General features: G+C 38.6%; 1 protein-coding gene across 2 annotated transcripts in view; it reads left to right on the forward strand.

Annotated features, from left to right (window-relative positions):
* tjap1 (tight junction associated protein 1 (peripheral)) overlaps positions 1 to 18,852 on the forward strand; it is a 96,384-nt gene that overhangs the window by 31,335 nt on the left and 46,197 nt on the right. Inside the window, exons 2-3 of one of the 2 annotated variants that reach the window (XM_057342582.1) lie at positions 4,266 to 4,415; positions 17,492 to 17,551. The gene's annotated coding sequence lies outside the window, so the exon portion shown is untranslated. The remainder of the gene's footprint in view (positions 1 to 4,265; positions 4,416 to 17,491; positions 17,552 to 18,852) is intronic. The other variant, XM_057342583.1, reaches the window with a different exon arrangement.

The following is an 18,852-nucleotide window of genomic DNA, read 5'->3' on the forward strand; positions in this document are numbered from 1 at the left end:
CGAGAAAGGAGAGATGAAAGATGAAAGGATTGAATACTAGGCGTCATAATAGAGGCTGATTATTTTGTTCTGATTTTGGTGCCTGAAATATTCCGGGCGTCACGCTTTGGCTTTATGCACATACCCACCTTCCCTTATTAAACGCTCCCTTCATCTGCTGCCTCAGTAAGCATTCATGAGCTTTCAGTGCTCATCCACAGCTGTGCAGCTCTCCACTATTGACTCATTTTAATCTCCTGATCAAAAAATACATTTTTATTGGTTTGTCAGTGTCATTGGCTAATACTGCTGGAGGAGTTCAGATCTTGTTATGTCCCCCTGTGCAGTGGTCCTCAATGCGTAATGGCAAGTTTTATGTCTTAATCTGATTGCGGTGCTTTCAGGCTTTATGTAGTCAGTCAAAAGCCAGATACCATTAGCCGATCTAAAGGCCTCTCCATCATGGGCATCTGGTTTTTAGGAGAAGTATAGGAACATTCTTTGTAGTGCTGCAACGACGCGTCGACGTGCGTGAAATGCGTCGACGCTTCGTATTATTAACGTTTATCTGCTGTAATAGCAGTTTCTGTTCCCGGGCGTGTGTAAATTAATCAGCAGAACAAGAGAAAGTATTATTCACCTGACAAAAAGCGATCGAGAGCCTCGGACGCAGTAAGTTAGTGAATGGACGGAGGAATTCCCCCTAACGTTACCCCCGGAATGCGATCATCACAGCATGGACACGCAATCACAAACGGAAGGAGAGGGGCATGTAGATGTAGACTTTCATAATAAATTACTTTTTTGTAATTTACTTTTTTGTAATGTAAAACTACGCTTTACATTAATGTTTTACATTAACGCTATTGTACTAGTGTAAGTTAGTGTATGTGAACCTTTGCAGATTGTGACCCTGCTTAAATTACTCTTAAACTTCAAAAAGGACTGACTATCATGAAACCACCAATGCATTTTTTATGTCATTCGATAGCTTTATGCGAGGAATAAACCAATATAGCATAATGAAGAAACTCTGACCTCCGCTGGTGCTGTCTGTCAATCTCCAGTCAGCATGCGTGTGTATGGTGACGGTCAGGACGCTACTCTTTCCAATATGTTCCAATGTTTTCATTATTCTTCATAATGACAAGATGATAGTCTATGGTTTTGTTTAAAATGCATTTTGCTAGAGACTGTGAGTTAACGTTACTCGCTGAGTATAGCTTAGCTTATTAGAAGCACTGGAAGCGGTCTGAATATGTTGCGTCTTCATACGAAATAATTCTTTTTAAACCTCTGATTTAACTGTATACTGTCGGATTGTTAACATGTGTTAAACATGTAACATATCTTCTCTTCTCGTTGTGTTCTAACTATTATTTACTTTGGGGAGCAAAATGATCCCCGGGACTTCAGAAGGAGTAGGTGCTTTAAGCGCATCATTGTGCGTCCGGGATGCGCATAACTGTAAATAATGAAGCGAATGCATTAAGCGCATCATTCTGAGTTCCGGGTGCGCGGGCTCGCTTTAACGCCACTCTGAATTAGAGTCTTTTATTCGAGAGACTGTTTCTCCTTGGCCTGTATTCCACTGGAAGACCATGAGAATACAGACCAGTGGTCTTGCTTTGCTAAAGCAGGCATGTAATTGATTTCCTCTGCTTTTTATTGCTCTTGCAGTATTTACTTGGTTGTGGTCAGGCAGCTTTTCAGCTCTAAATAGAGTAAACGGATTAGTTTGCTTTCATCGCTTTTTATTGTAATTTTATGCAAATGTAAAAGGTTTAAACCTTTAACACTTCTCATTGTAAGTTATGAGCTTTTGCCTTGCGGGCCTTTATACATAAACTTTATACAACAAAAAGTTCACATGAGTTCGATTCCAGCTTGTCTCGACAGCTCACTCCCCTTTGAAACACATTTTTGTTATAAAGGAATAGTTTATCATTACACAATCAGTTATTTCACCTTTATGTGATTTAGAAGAAGGTTTGTACTGCTTTTTCCTATACGTACATGGTTTAATGTGACCATGAAAACTGACTTGGAAACATTAATAAAAGAGAGTAAAAGTAGTCCATATGATTTGAATGTTGATCTTCAGCGGCTGACAATTTGATGCCGAATGCTTTCTGTGAGGAAAGTGACAATATACAGAAAATAGCTGCATAAATATATTCAAATGCACAAATGGTGTCACAATATACCGGCATTGACAATAATAATGATATTACAGTTTAGTAAAATGGCTTACACTCTAAAAGTCATACTTAAAGAGTATATAACATGAGATCATGTAAATCACATTTCATGCAGTGTGTAATGTTGCCGTGTTTGAAAGTAAGCAGTCTGCCAAGTTGTAATCCGAAGGTGAATGAATAACAAAGTTATTGGTTTGGAAAAAAGGAAGTCGACTCTGAATCACGCAAATGAGTCGTCCCTAGTCCGATTTGCGAACCGCCGCGGATTTACGTCACTACATATAGTCCCCTCCTACGTTTTGCTAGGACTTCCTGCGAAAATGTCACTATTCTCCTCCAAACACTGTAGCTCGTGAGCCTCATTCGCGGTAGACCAATCACAGCAGACTAGACCATCTGACCAATCACATCAGACTAGGCTAGCGGAAAGGAGGGGATTAGACAGATGAATCGCGGAACGAATCATTTGAGAGTCAGTCAAGAAGTAAGGTAAGAATAACTGCCTATTATTACGAAATAATAGTGTTCTTACACCTTCTATGTACATAAACTTGTTGTTGGACACTCCATAAACCAACTGTAAGCACACTCAGTTTGAAACTTTAAAACACAATTGTGATGACGGAGGCGTGACGAGAGCTTTGGGAGGAAGAAGCGAGGCCGGGACGCGATTGATAATGAGTGTCAGATGGGCGTCATTCCGGCCTCGTATCTCTCACGGAGGAGAGCGGAAGCATAAAATACGGTGAGAGAGGACCGGGCCCGGACATTAGTTAAGTTTTGTTTAAGTTTTTTATGTTCGTGTGGCCGGCAGTCGTCCGTGAGGGGCTGCTGGCCTGTTACTTTTGTGTTTATGTTTGTGTGGCCGGCAGTCGACCGTGAGGTGGCTGCCGGCCTTTTTACTGCTGGATTATTGTTTATTTATTTTGATTAAAGTCTTTTGATTGTTCGCCGGTTCCTGCCTCCTTCCTTCCGTTTTATTTGCTACAACAATTTTTACAAAACTTTGCAAAAAAGCTTTTAATTAACTTTATTGTTTTTAGCTATTTAAAAAAGTATAATAACTGTGATTATTGATATTATATTAATACTATGCATTTGATAATATTGTAAATAATCCAGTGCCAGTATCTGGTTGATACGTCAACATGCAGTGTGCATGTCTATATGAAGAGCATTTTTAACAATCATGTTTTTTATTGTGCATTCCAATTAATATAAATCAAACTGAAGTTGCTAGGCAATTGTTTTGATTAATTAATAATAATTTAAAATACAGCTAACTAACACAATAAAAACAAATAATAACACAGCGTTATGTGCTTTGCAAATAAACTCTTCATATTTTTTATTTATTTATTTCAATAGAGATTGTGAATTTGTGAATTATTCTGGCTATTTTAATTGTGTGGTAGTAATATTATGTCAGCCCTAGTACATACATAGTATGTGACATTTTAAAGACCTGTTCCTTTTTCAAAAGGCCAGAAATAAATAGTTAATGTCAAGCAAGAAGAACAGTCTTACATTACAGTCTCCATTTTTGATGGAGTGTTGATGGGAATTTGCTTGTCACAAACTGCCAAAATACATTGCAGGTAATCTGGATAGCAAATCTGTTTAGACAAGAACGTCCTGGCAGAGACGTGCTGTTTGTCACGATCACATATATCTAAGGTCTCTCTTAGTTGTTCTTGCCGTTTTCCCCCAAAACGTCATTGAGTCTTGGCTGGTGGCAGGTGGTTTATGTTTGGTGTGCATTGTCAGGGGAATATCCAGCTTTCTGCAGACCTGTCCCTCACATCCATTAATCAAGACACTTTCCCCTGATAAAACGCACCTTCATTAGCATCTAACCGCTTTATGGCAGCATCTCCGTCTCGGCCCCGGGGGAGCACGAGGGGTCGGTGAATCAGTCTCTGTGAATGCAAAGCAGTCAAGCGGACGTTCATTTGAGACACGCTCCCTCTGTCCCACGGGCTCGGTCGCGTCTTCTGACACTTAATCCCCAGCCCGTGTGATTGGCAGGGAGTTGCGCTGGCACCAATGACGGCCGTGTTTTTCCATCATCTGCTTTTGTTTCAGGTCATTGATAGCCCTGAGGTTCACATGCTCGGCGGGGGCGGAGTAGCAGGAGGAAGAGGACCGAGACTTGAGATAGATTGAGTTTCCTTGGCGACTGGAGGGACACACTTGGGGGCGATGACTCTGGAGAATGCAGCATGCACACTTGAGGTGAGGGGCGATGCCAGTGTTTTTGTAACTTCCTGTGCGTACGTCTTTAGTGTTGAATGTCGTGGCCGCCTCTACCTGTCTGTGCCGGCTGTCGGTAATTCAGGAGGCTATAATTTCCTTGGAAATTATAAATCCTACTTTATCTCCAGCTCTGTAAAGGAACTTCTGTTAAGTGGTCATATTTTTGTTCTTGTCTGTTCTTAGGGTATTATGGCTGGCGAGCTTGCAAATTAGGAGTAAAACAAAGTGTTTACAAAGTGCTTTACAGAAGAAATTATATATAGCAAATTTTTGGTCATATTTAAAAAGCCACATTTAAAATCTATGAATTCAATGCTTTGGATAACAACAAATGAAGTTTTAGTGGCTGTATATAGTTTGTACAGGGACCCAAAGCCGTGTAGTTCATCACTTTTCAACTATGTACATGTTTCACTAACATTTGACCTGCAGACTTATCTGTTTAATTTTAAATAAAAAACAGAGTATATCTACTGTTTTATCATTTCAAATTAGGGACTCCAGACTGAAAATCTGGTCAAAAATCTGAGCAAAAGTCTTGTAGTGTATTCCAGCCATAAGGTGTATTCATACATTTGACATGTCATATTTAACTTAACAGTCTGTACGACCTCTCTCGAGCTCCCAATGCGGCTTTTGTTTTAATCAGTTGTGTTGCTGTTTCCATTACCGCCGTATTTAAAGAGTATAGAGCGTCTTGTTCACGCGCTCCTTTGTTTTCATATCAGAGTGGGCGGTTTGGTTTGCGGCTTTGACACCAGCCGATTACTATTCCGAAATTGCTTTATTCATCAAGAAAACACAGTATAACTCCTCGAGTCTTTTCACTAGCCGCTGTCCGCCCCATGTGTGCGACTGTGCTCGCGCGAGCCCTGCTTTTGACACACAGCACAGGGCAGCGCTAACAGAGAATATTAATGTCATTCATTTTTATGTAAACAAATGCATATATAAACACAATGGAGATATATTGCATCACCAAAAACTACTGACGTTAAATTTATATTCTGTGCTATAAGTCGATAAATTGACTATCGCGACAGGCCTAACTGTTTCCCATTCATTCATAATTTGTCCGGCCATTGTTGCTAAATTTGCATCTCTTTCACTAGATTTAGTGACTTTTCCGACCCCTTTAGTGGCTTTTGTTCAGAAGACGCGTATAACAACAAACCTACCGTCTTTTTGGATAAACCGTTCATTCAGTGGGAAAATGTCATCAGTATTGCCGGGCTTGCGCGAGGTCTCGCTTTCCTGGTGCAGGAAACGCGTCTGTGAGTGAGCGGCAGACGTCAGGGAGAAGCCAAAGACGCTAAATGGAAAGCCTACAAACTTTAGTCAAAAAAGCATAACGGTTAATGCTAATGCCCTGGCTTAAAGTAAATCATGACTTTACTTTTGCGTTTGTGGTGGGAAATATCCCACTTCGAGGTGTCTTGAAAGCAGTATTAAAACTATGTGATGGCGACACGAATATGTTAATTAACGTGACGTCATCAAGCGTCACAGTTTCATAAAATCCTAGCGTAAACACTGAACTTAGGATCAAAAAACAGTCCATTGTTTATATGTAAAGGTTCACATGCATGTATGTGGCATTAGAAAAAGATTATCAGCATATAGGGGGATTTTCTAATGTGATTATACCATTGCTTCATTGTCCTTAAATCATAAATGAGTGGGAGAGAAAACTGAATCTGAACTTCTTCTACATAGACCTGCTGTAATGAGCAAAGTAATTACATTTACCTGCCTCAGGATCATGCAAAATAAAATAAAAAATTTGGTAGCTCAGATATATGAACCATTGCTGTCTATGTGTTAAATTATTCATTTCAGGTCAGAACAAAAGTGAACATGGGCCAGTGGAGCTCAATGCTGCTCAGCTCAGGTGCTTGTTAATAATGAAGGATCAACCCTCTCTAACCCTCTGTGGACATTTTCTTTTCTTGTTACATGTTTTATTCTTGTCTGTAGGTTTGCCTTTTGAAAGGCTGTAAAAGTAAACGGGTTGTGTAACTCTGTGATCTCTCTCTCTTTTCTTGGTGTATGAGGGCTGTGTTAGTGTTCACACATCACTTCATCTGTGACTCTGATAAATGTTCATGTTGATCATCTTGTGAGCTTACCCTTCCAGATGCTGTTTTGTGTGATCATGGTTTTGTGCCATTCAGAATTGACTTACAGTACATCCTAGGGATGTAACGATTCACTCAGCTCACGATGCGATGCGATTCACGATTCTGATCTCACGATGCGATTTATTCACGATTTACTCACGATTTATTTAAAAAAAAATGAGTTGAAACAAATTAGAAATGAACAACTTCCCTTGCATTATTTCTTAAATGCTTTACGTTTCTTTGCATAATAAATGCAATTTAATGTTTTATTTCAAATAACAAAAGTAAACTGCGATTTTATAACAAATTAATAATAGAAAAAGTCTCTTTAATATAAACAAACTAATACTGTCTGTGCTTTTCTTGGATTTTTTTGCATTTAAGAAATATCAGCATCCACGTTTAGGTTTGCAGTGAAAATAGCGGCCCCTGCTGTTCAAAGAATGTATTGCGATTCAGTTCAAGCCTCAACCGAATTGAATCGTCACTTATTATAACCGATTTTCAACCGGCTCACGGTGAATCGTTACATCCCTAGTACATCCCAATTGTTACAGTACATCCCAGTTCAGTGTGAGTATTTAATTGGAATTTAGCTATCGAAAGAAAAGAACAACCTTAACTGGAATGAATTTGGTTCAAATGCATATGGACATTTAAATCGTAGAGTTTGACTAAATCATGAACCCAGATAGACGGGTACATCTGTAAGATGTCTGCTAAACATCTGGAGATCTGGAAAACATCTGCTTTGTAGAAACATCTGATATACGTCAGTTTTACATACATTCTAAATCATGATCATCTTACAGACATCTTTTAGACATCTGACAGGAAACGTCTCACAGACGTATTGCGGAACTAAATTCAGTAAACGCTCCTAGTAGGGCTGATAGACATCACGATGATGAGCCAGCAACAGTGATAAAACCTCACAGTGATAAAACCTCACACTGTAAAGATCAGAATAGCCTGACCTTTTAACTGTGGAGCCCACGCTGTATAATATATATATAGTTATAATATATATATAATATATAGTTTGCGCAACTCGTGTTGTATAATGAAGATGCGCCTCACTTTTTGGGCCCTATTGTACACCCGGCGCAACGCGGGTGTACAATAACGCGGGTGTACAATAACGACTTTTGCTCAAATTTTTGTCTTTGCTCACTTTGCGCAGATCCACCTGACTTTATAACTGTAGAAGGAAGACAATGTCTGCGCAACCCGCGTTGTATAAAGACGACGCATGTCTGCGCAGCTCTCATGTCTCATTTACCATTACAGTACAAAATACAACACAACAGTACATAACATTACAATAACAATAAATTTTATAACAAATATTATTATTTCCTGAGATATGGAGATTTTCCACCAGTATAACACATTGGGTGTGTCAGGGCCTTTTAAAGGCTGTCTTGTTCGCAAAATCATTCCTGTGCACTGAAACGTTTGTTCCCCAAAAAATCCCAAACCAGTGAGCATCGATGCGCCCTCTTTTTCCTTACCGGAAATCACATGACATTTTTGGAAGCCGAAAATGGCACAAGCCAAATCAATAAACTTAATGAAACGCAGGGAACACAATCTACTTAACAGTTATATTTAACATGACCAGATTTGTACACGGATATGTAAGAGAATAATTAAAGTGTTGCTCTTATGTACTTCATAGAGCATTTAAAAAATAAAGCCAGAGAGATGTCGGTTTTGCCTGTCGTTGATAAATACCAGCTGTAACAGTATCACAATGTGCTTACGCAGTCACGTCACAGAAAAATAAGTGAACAGTGTCCCAATGTGAAGTGAGCCAGGGTTCTTACTAGTGCCAGAACCCAAGTACTCGATATACAGATTCACGACCTCGGGAGCTAGGGAGCTGATTGAGACGCAGCCATTGCCTACCCTAGCTTAGACACTACGATGAATAATCAAGATCATAAACAAAGATTTTAACTGGGTTTTTATTTGCCCATTATGTCTCATAACAACTTTAAAGACTATTAACTAGATTTATAATGCTGAGTTAAGATGCAATCCATAGATGTTACGTTAAAAACAACCCAGAGGATTTCTTCAAAGCCGTTAGATGCAAGAACTATTTTATAGACATTTTTATTGACTTATCGGTCTTGTTACAGACAAAGGTTAACTCAAACGTACATGAACAAACAGTCAGAAATGTTTATTTCTCTGCATTAACAATATCTAGCATAGTACAATAGGAAATACAAAATGACATGAACTCTACCAAAAGACAATTGAGTAACCTGTAGTTCTACAGGTAGAATATAGGTCTTGCAACACCAAGGTCATGGGTTTGATTTCGAATGTAAATGTAAACCAATGTCAAGTCTAATGTTAATCCAGTTATTAATAATTATTTTATTGAAGCATAAGGACGTAAATATAGATACAAATAAACATCACGGATACGAAGATACTAGTTTCCATTTGGTGTACTTGAGGGAGCAGCTGCAGGGCATTTATGACAAGAAAAGATGCATTTATCCTGTGCAAAAAGACATGCGTAGTAGGGATGGGCATTTGAAGAGAAAATCATATTGAAATTCTCTGGGAATTATTAGAAAATCGCAGCCCTCCACCGCATACACGCATATAGGCTGCTCGCACACGTCTTGGGTGCACACACTTAAACAGAGAGAGACCATTCACGCTTTCCATCTGTATGATGACAAACTGTTTAATTCATTAGGTAATAAACTATCTTAACTCAAGCCATATAGTAATTGTAGGATAACGTGCTGAAGCATGTTAATATAATAAACATAACCAAATGGCGGAACATATTACGAACAGCCGGAATGATGGCACTTACAGTATCAGCTGATCGGAAGCATATCTTTAGCGATCAATTTAGTGATGAGTGCCGTTGTTTGCTCTGCACGTCTATCAGTAAACTTAGTTGATCTGATGAAACCAGCCGATTGCCGCTGACCTGTGGATGCTTTGCCCTCACATGAATGTCACCACCGCATCAACACGGAAAACACGGGGAATTGTTTTAGTTCTTTATTTTTCGACGACAATCGCCCACACTATTCGATGTTCGATAATTAAGTCAACTAATAGAATATTCTAAAATTGTGACTCATCCCTAATACGTAGAAGCTTCCATATAAGTTTAAATGGCAAAGACAAACTTCTTGGATTGTTTAATTTAAACAAAGTGTGTTTGCACAGGAATATCAAGCCCAGGACTAAGGTTTATAATTTTAAAGCACAGCAATAGAAAACAAAGCATGTTGACAACAACAAAAGTTTATGAGCTATCTGGTGCGCGTTTTATTTGCACTGAGCAAAATCCCTTTTTTCATTTCTTTTGGCATGTAGTATGAAGACTTCTTTATGCAATTTGACGATGAGCCAACTAAACTCACCAACGATTTGCACTCCCTCGCTTTTACCGGCAAATTGAGATGCGTCCGGATCAGTTTTGGAATTGGATCAGATTCCCTGAAATCCAATTCTGTTGGAATCACAAGGTGCCTAAGGATTCCAGCCAGTTGGCTTAGGTGTTTATTGACTTTGTTAGAGACGTGTGTTAGCATTCATGGTGGATTCTAGATTCAGGAGAAAGCTAATAAAATATGTGGCGCAGATTGAACATGGCTGGTGAATAGAAAAGAACAGGTGGAGGAGATCATGGTAGAATATTCTGCTGGGATATATATGATTGATTCACCTCCTTTGATAGTCACTAGGCATGCAGGAGGCAGTGGGCCAAGTATCTGTATCCAACAACATCTGTTGTCCAATTTCCACATTCCAAGAAAAGTGCTTTGCGCCCTCAAAGATATGACAAACATTAAGGACTTGGGTCAGTCTGAACATAGGTTCAATCACCTCGTGACATCATTTACACCAGTCAGCTGGAAGGTGGGCTGAAGGCGATACATTTTGAATGAGCTCTCACACCTGTTAAATATTCAAAACGCTGATTGTCAACTTTGCAAGAGCATCAGTGTTTTTTCCGTTTGACTGGCTGGTGGTGGGTGTCACTCTGCAGTATATAGGGCTTGACTCAGATAACTGACATACACACTGAATATGTACCCAGAGTGTTTCCATTGGCTTAAAGAATGGGTACTCTTTAGCGCCTGGTTACAATTTCGACAAAATTAGTACATTATAGTTTGACCATTAATGCCTTTTATTTAGATGAGCACCGATATATTGGCCGATGAAAGCAATTTTCACACCATCGTCAATCAACTGATAGTTTAAAAACAGCTGAGGATCAGGAGGGATGTATCCTGTCATGCCTTTTTATTAGAGATGCACCGATATATCGGCCAATAATCGGTATCAGTTGATAAAAGCAATTTTTCACACCACCATCAGCAATTATCAGGGCCGATATAACCTGTCAGTAAAAAGTGAACAGGAAAATGCAACGACTTTGTGCTCTGTATATATGAAATGTAAAAAAAAACATTACCAGTTTGATGTTCAGTTCGGCATTAGTATCAACAGCTATAATCGGTATCGGGGGAGAAATTTTGTATCAGTGCATCTCCACTGTACTTGATATGTTTTGTGATAGTGTTGTCACGGTACCAAAATTTCAGTAATCGGTACCAATACCAGTAAAATTCCACGGTTCTCGGTACCAATTTCGGTACCAAAGCAAAACACCAGTACATTAATAAATTACGGGGGCTGTTGAATGCTTCATTCTGATTGGCTGACGAACGTTCGACGGGTGTGCATTATTTTTCAGTTAAACGCACACCTATGAAGGTGTTCCAGGTCTGCTGACCGCATTACAGTTCCATATCACTTCGCCAAGTTTAGCCTACTGTCCGCCAGTGAATATGTATCTAACAACAGACAAAGTGACTGGCAAATTCCATTGTCTGAGAAGAAATAACTATTAATATTTATGGACAGCATGAACATTTGAACAACAATGGCGAGAGCACTGTACAGGACTGTTCAGATGAAAAACTAAAGCATATATCAAAGGTAACGGCAAACTACATGACACAATCAGCGGGTTAAAGATAAAACACGAAGCACAAAAATAACAACAACAACATGTTAAATTCGTCTGTGGAATGGGTAAACGGGACTTAAAACACACAGCAGGAAGCTTTCTATGCCACTGCGAGAACCGCAGCTGATGCAGAAACCTCCGTGTCACTTTTTTCTCTTAATACTTTTCTTATACGACAGGGGTGTTAAATACGACGAAAACAAATCAAATATAGATACTTGTCTTTTCACTCTCAGTGAAGCAAACGCGTGTGCACGTGCACTGTCTGTCTTCCTCTCGCTCTCGGAAAACTGCATATGCAGCTCAAGCAACGCCTTCAGATGAGATGCGTAAGAAATTAGTCCTACCAGCAAGAGCATTCCGGGACAAATACCATACAAATGTCTTGAGATAAAACATCGTAACAACGTCTTGTGGTATCGGAACAACGTCTTGTGGTGTTGTGACCGTGGTATAAGCGGAATAATTGACTCCGGTCCGTTCAATTATCGAAAGTTAATGCACACCCGAGGTGTAACGGCCACTCCGCTTCGCGTCGTGGCCGCATTACCACCTCGGGGTGTGCATTAACTTTCGATAATTGAACGGCCCGTCGTCAATTATTCCTTACATAATTGATACAACATTCGTAATGTAAACGCGAACAGAATTTGAAACTTACCGCTTGAACTTGTTCAAATAAATCCGGATGCTTCCTCATTTCACCACAAAACTCTTTTTCTTCGTGATATGACTTGAATCTGAAGTATTTCTGCGCGCATCTCTTGTGGATCAGAGCCGCGCTTATCCGCTCATCACATCTTATTGCGTCTATGAAAAGTTTCCGACTGACAACCTGTCAGACAGAGCATCAGTACCCGGTTGACCCGGTACGTCGGTACTACCGGGTCTTGTGAAAATTAGGTACCGACAACTTTTTTATTTTTAGGTACCGACTTGGACCCGAAGTACCGGTACTTTTGACAACACTATATGCTAGTATATAACTGTAGCCATAGGTTGTCAAATCAAATATTTCCACATTCTTACTGTTTTTGATCAGACATTAAAAGATCTACCTAAAGTGGAGCCGATTTCATGGTGGGACTTGATTTCTCATGACACCCATATTTGAGGCATACCTGACGAACTTTATATTGTGGCTGTTTCCTATTGTTTGCACCATAATAGTGAAGGACATTAGCTACATTTTTTAATGCTTGCCATTCCTTGTTTTTCCTATGTAATTTACAAATATTCCATTGCATAATCCAGTGTTTTTTAACGGTTTTGAAGCTTATATATTTGCAAAATTAAGAGCTAACACCCCAAATTTGTGGGGTGTCATATCAACGATGTGAACATTTTACATCACGATTATAGCGAACAAAATTATGACTGTTATCAGTATTTCTGTGATTTTTTTTCTACAATGTGCTGGAAAAAAGTACTGATACAAAGTTTTATATTTGATGTGACTTGCTAAAAGCACTTTTTGTTGTCATAAACATCAAATAAATAACATGAATATTTATTCTGGCACAAGGGGGTCACTAGGTAAAGGTTTCTCTTGTTCAGGTTGAACACGACCTGAAGTAAGTAAATCAGACATTCAATTAAACGCAACACAAATCAGAAAATCATCTGTCTGCGTGTGTTGTGAGTAATCCGGGTGTACTTTAGGACCCAGGAGACACCTGCAGTCATAAGAGCGAACGCCAAAGAAACGGATAGAGTTGAATGGAGCTTCAAAATCATCAGTCTGTCTAAAGAAATATGAAGTAAACTTGTCTCATTATTTCTAAAGTTTCCCCAATATGCAAATTTTAGATTTAAAGCCCTGTGATCGCAAATAAACGGGAGCAGACGAGGATGAACATGTATGTCTCATATTAATAACATTATTTTGCACACCTGACATAAATGAACAAAACCCACGTTTCATAATGCCTCTGTTATACTGTTGCTAACTTTGGTTTAATAACAAAAATCTGGCATGATATTACTAACCGTTGGACGTTTTTATCGTGGTTTATCATAAAACCGGTAATCATGACATCCCTAGTTGATTGTAAATGAGGTACATTTGGAAACGTCTCTTTGAGGGGCTGTTTACTATCACATTGCGTGCAAATATAAACCTCTCATTCAGAGTGCTCATATTCCAGACTGTAGGACCACACAAGCTTGTGCTGTATTGTTCCACTAAGAGTAGTCTGTCTGATGGACGTGCTGGTGAATGGGTCTCGGTATCAGCGAAGCACCAGCTGACCGTCATGACTGGCCGACTGCCAATAGCCTTGTTTTTTTCTTATTCTCAGCCGCGTCCTCTGGTGTGTCATTCATTCTCATCCGCAGCAGAAAAGCACTGCTTATATACAGTATATAATACAAATACTTCACGGTCATCTATTGTCGAAAGAATTTCTAAACATTGTTATATAGTCGTGAATCTTGAGATAAGGTAAGATCAGAAGAGATCGTGATTATTTATGCACCTTTGTGCTTGAAAAACATATTACTTTTCTACTTCCTTTTCAGCAAGATGAAATGTGAGAGAGATTGAGGCCTGTTCATTGCATTGACCCTACGTTTTGTTTATTGATCACGTGTATTCTTTGCTAAGTTAAACACGTGGCTTTGTATAAATTTGATATTTTTGATTCAGATTTTTTTGTATGTTTCACCTAGGTGATATTCCTGGTGGCACTGTGGGTTAAAAGTATAAATAAATTATAATGTACGCCATTGTTGCAAGATGTCATTGAGCTACATTATAGCTTTTTAAATCTATTAAAGTATAATCCAAGTTATGTATTATATAAATATATATATTTGTAAATAAGTGTTTTTGTAAATAAAGTTGAACAAAAACAACAAAATAAAAATATATATTTTTTAACCAAAAAATAGGTTTCTGTGGTGGGTCTGCAGCAGAATGGTCATTGTTTAGTCCTGGATTTATATTGCGTTCAGCAATGTTTTTTTCTTTTTACTATGGTGCAACATCCTCTAAATCGAACCTATATCACTTACTGTCTCTTGCTTTGAACACTTACTAGATACCATTCTATCTACACTCCAAACACTCAGTGTATGGCTTCAGTAATGTGTAACCAAGTTGTACATTCCAGTTCCCTGACTCAATAAAGTCACACAGTCCTATGCAGCCCTCTCCAGTAATTCAACAACAACTTTCCATTTAAAAGTCTTGAACGGCTATTGTTAAAATGTTTATTAAATCCTAGGTTAAAAAAAGATTAAAAGTCCTAACAATTTTCTGTTTTAATGCTTGTGTGAACAAAGTCGTAAGATTAACAGTATTAGCATGTGTGAGGTTATGATGCCCTGACAATGTGAAGTCAATGTGTTGAGCTAGTCACTAAGATCTGGTGTATTGTCTTCTTGTGTGTTTGCTTTTGTTTTGTTATGTCTTATGCTATTACTAAAACAACATGTTCTCATAAAAAGACATATCGACAAAAAAATATGACTGACAGTGTGTGTGCATGCATTCCTGGTAAAAAGTGATGCCCAACTTTGGTCAATTGACAACTTTGCATTTAACTTAATTTATTATTAAAGGTGTCTTGAACTGGGCTTGTTTATTGTTTTATACTGTTGTATGAGGTCTACTTATGACGTTCGCGTGGTTTTTACATTCGAAAACATCAAAATCAATAAGTAATAGGCTATTTTCTACCCGGGTTTTGAGGCCGTCTCGACAAACGCTCTGTTTTAATGGGCGTGCCGCATTGAAGACTTGGAAGTAAACGCCCACTGCTATGATTGGATAGCAGTTTGCGTAGTAAACTTAGTTGGAGGATTCTGTGAATTTGGTTAGACACGTAACGTTAGGTTACACATTATCAGGACATATCAAGTGATCTCTAACAAAGCAATAGTGACGCATAGTACAAATATGTTTTACTCACATAAAATTGCTGCGCCATTCCTGTCGGATCCAATATTGACTGCACAGCACTGCTTTTTAATTTTAGTCTCTTTGCAAATCCAGCGCCTTGTTCCAAAGGAATCCATGGTGAAATGACGCGAACAAATGCTCAATGTTTCACCCACGTGAGCAGGAACGTACTTAAAAATCCACGCATTCCTAATATCAGAATCCGAAGGAAGCGACTGTGTTCTTCCACAACCAGGCGCTGCACAATGTTGCATGTTTGCTGCTTGGTCGCTCTAAATAAAAATAACAGTGAAAGAAGTCCTCACTTTTTCACATGTGACACGGGGCTAGCCGCTCTCGAGAGCCCTTCGCTAAAGTGACAGGGTTGCCAGATCTCCACAGAAAAAATAAGCAAATAAAGACAAGACAAAAACAAACCTTAAGATGCAAATTGTTTATATATTTTATAAGACCAAAAATCTTAAAATCTGCAAAAGACCTAAGTGCCGAGGCTTTTTGATCTGAGACCAAACAACAAGCTTAAAAGCGCTTATTAATAAACAACAAACATGGCAACACAGCAAAAGAGCGCTGTGTGATGGGGCCTTCCGAGCATAAACAACACAGCGCAGTATCAGCAATTTACTTTAAACTGACAGACAAAACGAATCTTTAGCCGAAAAATATGTCGCTATGGTTACCAGTTTTTCGATCATCACAAATGCGGGAGTGTGTACTATGTGTGGCTAAAGTCATTCGCGAACCAGTGGGTGGGGCTAGAGAAGTAATCGTTGATATTTTTCTGTGGATGCGGTGTTCAACTTAGATACTGTAGGTGCATTCCAGGACCTGGCGTTCGCTGTGCCTGTTGTCAATAACAGTTGTAATCTCAGTAACAAGGGCGTTTTCAGTTCTGACACTTACAGGATGTTCGCTTGAATTCGATTCCCTCTTATATAACAAAATCTCGGGTTAAAATTGTGGTTTTGATTCATGGCTCCTTTAAAGATGTATTAATCACTTTGTATTCATGTTGCATAGTAACAAGCTCATCTTGAGAAGAATTTGAGGCAGAGCTCATAACTAGTAGTAGGCTAATATTACAACATGAGAGGATCAACAAGTATGAATAATGCATGGTTTTCCCGCAAGGTTTTGGTTTTCATTTTTGTATATTTGAATAAAACCCATGTTCTCTGATATGCTGTCGTTTGCTTTGTTGCCAAATATTTTTTCCAATAAATACCTTAAAAGTTTAGTACTTTGTCCATTTTGTATCATACACCTTATGTTTTGCTGGTTTATTTTAGGAGCATTACAAGCAAATATTGTGCAAATACTGTACAAATATAGCCCATTGAGAATCAAGATTGACAACAACATTGTGGTGCTCGCGTGTACATTGTGGCAAATGGGAACAGAATGTGGTTGCATGTGTGAATAGCTGGTTTAATACATGTAGTTCATGATATTTAATGAGGATTTCACTGTGGTTTAATGGGTTGCATGTGTGAAAGAAGGTTTTGTCTGTAATGTCATTCATACACTCGCACTGTGTTTGTGAAGAGCAGGGAGATGATTATTGTCCTGCTGTGGTAATTGTGGAGGATGTTTTGTCTCCTGCAGGAGGTAATAAGCAGCCTGTGTGTTAATGAAGCAAAGGAAGAATAATTACATTGAGTTGTGAATGTGATTGAGCGAGGTGATTTCTGAGAAGACCGGCATATGCCGTGCGCAAATGCCATGGAGATACTATCCATGTTGCGTTGACGCATTTATTATAGTTTCGGAAATAAAGAGTTCAATTGGTTTGTAGACATGCCTTTAGGAATTTGCAAATGAACAAATGTTATCTTTTACTTTGTATACTATGTATTTTGCTGTTGTGTTTGTTTATTTGCTCTTTACTATCTTTTTGTTTTTGGTCTGGGTAAAAGCACAACATCTTTTACCTTTTCATGGATTTTTTAAGCTGATGACGAAGCACATTTGAGTTACACGAGTTCCTCTTTGTGTGTTTCAGAACGTTTGGGGCCTGAGCACCCGTGAATGAGGACAGCACTGACACCAACTCTGCTTTCTGGTATGATCCCCACTGTTTGGAAATAAACCGTTAAATAAATTGTTGTGTTTGTGCTTTGTCGTCTTGCATTGCTTGAAATAGCTCTATTTGGAAGTTGTTATGTCTCTATAGAGCTCTCTTAATACGCAGTTGTGTTTAATGTTGCACTCATGCAGTCAGATTCAGTCATAAAACAGATTTAAAGGTTCAGAAAAATAACTTTTCAGTGCAGTTGATTTTTGTCTCTCATGAACTCTGTCTAACTCTTACTTTTAGAGTTTGATTTTAAGTGACAGCACTGAGAAAACTTTTCTGTTGTTTGCAGACGCCTTACAGAAACACAGGAAGTAAAAAACTTCCTTTTTTACTTGAAGTTATCTAATATTCATGACTGAGATTTCATATTACAGACACTTCGGTTGAAACCTTGTATATATATATACAGTATATATATACGTGTATACGTATATATATATATATATATATATATGGCATTTATATGACATGGTCATCAGCAGCCTCCTCTGTTGTTTACGTTCATAATTCTCAGTTGCTGCTCAGTTCATCAATGCACGTCGAAAAAAGTGTTTGTAACAGACATGAATATGTATCATTCATCACTCTGTAATAACACTGTTATTTAAGTAAGGGGTGATATACATCTAGCCATTTGTTACAGCAAAATAAACCGCCGCAGGGTGATCAGCACTCCTTTCCAAATAAGTAAATAATTGGACACGAAATATTGATTTGAAATGTCGAGTATTCCTGAAAGCCTGTAATAATTCTGGTTAATGTAATCAAAGTTTTGTCAATAATAGCAAATAACAGCTGATTTAAAAAAGAAATTGCATCAGATTCAGGATGGTGAGGGTGAAGTTGACCTTTTTCTCCAAAAAATGTCTCCGTACTGAATTGAAATGGAACGCAAATGCCATTTCATGTTGACTTTCAAACAAACGGTGCAGCAATGAGACAAAAGCACCCACAGGATGACACATTTTGCTTGTCCTCTTGTATATGTCGGACATTTCCTGAGGCGGGATCTTTTGCTGGGCCTCTAACATCTGATAGGCAGGTCATTAGGGAATTGAGAAAGGGCTGTCTGAAACAACAAGATGAAGTGTGTGGGCTGCCAGAAATGGCTCAGTAGTTGCTTCACAAAAATGATTTATTTGGGAAATTTAATCATGCGAATTTCTCACATTATGTTCACTTTTTTATAATAGAATGCATGAGGGGACTTAAATAGAAGTACTTTCAAATGTGTCAAAGGTACTCGAGACTTATTGAGAACATTGTTTTTGCACAAAATGGTAATT

Source organism: Triplophysa rosa, linkage group LG9 (assembly GCF_024868665.1).
Source record: "Triplophysa rosa linkage group LG9, Trosa_1v2, whole genome shotgun sequence".
Classification (NCBI taxonomy): domain Eukaryota; kingdom Metazoa; phylum Chordata; class Actinopteri; order Cypriniformes; family Nemacheilidae; genus Triplophysa; species Triplophysa rosa.